The sequence below is a fragment of the Sardina pilchardus genome, chromosome 21, assembly GCF_963854185.1.
Source record: "Sardina pilchardus chromosome 21, fSarPil1.1, whole genome shotgun sequence".
In the NCBI taxonomy this organism is placed as follows: domain Eukaryota; kingdom Metazoa; phylum Chordata; class Actinopteri; order Clupeiformes; family Clupeidae; genus Sardina; species Sardina pilchardus.
In genome coordinates, this window is record NC_085014.1 from 27,594,948 (window position 1) to 27,598,338 (window position 3,391).

The 3,391-nt window shown below is 39.3% G+C and overlaps 1 long non-coding RNA gene across 1 annotated transcript; it reads right to left on the reverse strand.

Annotated features, from left to right (window-relative positions):
• On the reverse strand, positions 1-3,391 carry LOC134069033 (uncharacterized). The gene is made up of 6 exons (XR_009936751.1): positions 3,019-3,391; positions 1,776-1,972; positions 1,549-1,657; positions 1,017-1,085; positions 796-880; positions 1-517 (listed from the first exon to the last, which is right to left on the reverse strand). It is a non-coding gene; the product is annotated as an uncharacterized LOC134069033 (long non-coding RNA).

Consider the following 3,391-nt stretch of genomic DNA (forward strand, 5'->3'; position numbering starts at 1 on the left):
CGCGCGCCAGAGCCAGTGAGTGCACGCATTGAAACGTGAGAGGTATGTATCAACTCGTCTTAGTTAAGGGAATAATGTAGTTTAATATGAAAAAACGGTTAAGTGTTCCTTTAATCCCAATGTAGGTAAAACCAAATGAGAATTTGTTCCATCATTATTGTAAAGATACTGTATGCATGGCAATCTAAACATCAAATCAAAACAACACACCTGTCTATATTGACTGTCTGCAGGCAAACTTGAGGCAACATCCTCATGTGTTCAAGATCGAAACTGATGTTTCAGGGGTGGAGCGATGGAGCAGCATATTGAGAAAAGACTCCTTGTTTCCTTTCTGTTTTAGCCATGTGGGAACAGAGACGTCTGCTTGACCTCAGTGGTTTAAACAGTCCATGGTCAGGGTGTGAAATGTCTTTTGGAAATAGTTTTGGGCCGTTGTTGTACTTTTCTGGTATAGATATCCTGCAGGGTAGGGAGAGGTGCTCTGATGGTACCTTTCGCAGTAAATGTCAAGTGTCTGTGAAAGAGAAAGGAAGCATACATTACAATTGACCCTGTCCATGAATATAATCAATGCAAACTACTCTGCTTGTGTGTGACACATAAAAGCAAACCCACACAAGCAGTCAGGCACAATAGTTATAAGTAATGCAGATGTGAACAACATATACTTGTATTAGAAAGTTTGGGAGTGCACTTAGATATGTTCGGTATTTATTTATTTAGTTTAATAGAGAGGCCATTTGAAAGTGACCCTACACTTCTGCGCAGTAGTATGTCTGTGTGTTATCATACCTAATCGTAGCTTTGCCTGCAGATCATCCCCCATGAGTCTTGCAATAGCAGCCACTGGCTCCAGGCTGGGGCTTCTGGATGGCACCTTTAAAAAAAAATAATAATAAAAAAAAAAGATTGCCTTACAATTAGTTATTGTTGATTAATCTGTAAAATCATAGAATTAAAAAAAAAAAAAGCAAGGTAAGTCTATCAGATGTACAAATATAAACGATAATTACCTTATGGAGGCACCCTTGCCACAATCACCATCCATATTAATTATTGATATCAGTTTATTTCTGAGGGCTCTGTCAATAAAAATAAGAATAAACAAAATGATGCATGCTGTACAACAAACTGAATTGGTAAAACATGGCTAATCGCAAATTCAAGACTACTTTTAAGTAACTGCAATAATCATGATTACTTTCTGGATTAATGTATTGCATAGTAGCCTGGCTAACGCCTCCCACTTCTCAAATGAGACGTGGTCTGGCAACCAGACGTTCATTTTCTCGTATTTGAAAAAATGCCCAGATCCGTTCATTGGGCGCCACGGATGTCAATCAAATGCGTCTCTGCATAGCTCTTCATGGTCTTGCTTTCTCCCCTGTTCTGTGATTGGCCTCCAACATCAGGCGAACATGGGGGCGTTAGTTTCCAGACTGCCTTAGCAGCGTGAAATAAATCACCGCGCAAGGCAGTATGGGAAACCCAGGCTAATTGCATAGCACTTATGACAAACAAATTAGAGCATGCTCAATAACATACCCTATAGTCCACACCCACCACGTTGAGGGCAGCAGCCATGGTTACCATCAAGGAACAGGGAGTGTCATCAGGGTAGACCGACTTTGCCCTGGACAGTTCATAGAGCCCACTACAAAGTCATAACAGACACATGAAAGGAGGGGATAAACTAACCGTTACAGACACAAATACATGCACACATATTAGTGTTATATGCGTATGTGTGTCTATCTGGTGAGTGAACTCACTTGTGGGCTTGGAACTTCTTCCGTATGGACGTGACACACATTTGGAACATTTCAAAATGCACACAGTGGTCTCAGTGGAATCAAGAGTCCAACTTGGGTTCTTGAATCCTTGATTTCTGCCTTCAGGAAAAATTCCCTACTTCCATAAATTGAGAGGAAATATCTTCTCCAAACAGTAGCTGGAAGACCTGCAGCACCTACAATCACCATGTCACAGACAAAACAAGAGTTAAGTCAAAACATGATCATCTGAAATAATAATACAGTGGCCAAATGTTTTATAGATCATTTAATCGTGAAAAATGTTCTAATATACACGTCTAAATTTACTGGTTGATGTTGAAAATGCATTGTTTCACCTCTTGGAATTGTTGATTCATTGAGTGTTCTAGAAATATATGCAAATTATTGCATATTTAAGTAAAACTGGTCTCATTTGCATATCTAAACATCACATTTCAGAAAACTTGCAATACAAAAAAATCTTTGCCTTAATGTGAGTAAACAACTGAGAAAGTTTCAAGTTGATATCTATAGTTTAAAATTTTACCCATTAAATCCCAATGGCAAAATGCATTGGAAATTGCTACCTTTGACCTTGAAGAAACGTATGTTCCATTAAATAAAAATGGGTAGATTTTTTTATGTGATGCAGGAGGGTATAAGGATCAATAAAAAGTATGAAACATTACTATTACTTTTGCAATTAGTTTCATTTTTGGCCCTTTATTGAGCTAGATTGACTGGCCTATTATATTCCCCACGAAATTCAAATTAAGGTAGCACTAGCAGTTAGATGGTGGGGGCGAATGCTAACTTTCAACAGAAAAGTTTGTTGCCTTTTAAACAGATTGACGGTGAGCTAACCACTAACGTTACAGTTACACTACACAGCAGGCAAGCTTCGTCGACCTACACGTCTCTTACAGAAAAGTAAAACATGACCAACACTTGTATTCACGAATTCAATCCCACTATTTAACAGAAAAAGAGTTTGGTCAGCTTTGATATCGTGTGCTAAAAGTTGCTAGTGCGTTAACCTAACGTTAACGTTAGCTATCATTAAACTAGCTGCTAGTTCTAACGTTAGCACGATAGCTAACGATACTGCGGGTATTCCCCAACCTAGTACATCCTCAGCACGAACGTTAAGTTTAAACATGGACGACGGGAATGTTTCTTAAAAAGTTACAAATGCTGGGCAACTATTTAGACAAACTACATCTTACATTTATTATCTTACCTTGGCTTTCAAACAGTCAAACAGCCGGCGTCAGGCAGCCATTGTTCTCGGGCAACTTCGGACTTCCAGGGAGACGTCTGCCGACGTAATGACGTCAGATGGGTACCCGAAGGACTGAACCAAGAGCCTGACTGGCTTCGGTTTCACCCTCTCTGAACGAGATTATAAACACCGTTCATGCAGTAAAAATAAACTCTGGACCAACAAAAGAATGGACACTGACAAGTGTCAACTTAAGCCTACCTTACATTGACAGACTTAGCAAAGATTTGGAAAAGATTTTTGAAAGACTAGGCCAGTCTCAGATTAGGATTTTGCAAAGACTGTGGGTCACATTTACTAGACTGCTAGGCCTAGATTCATTCAAATTATT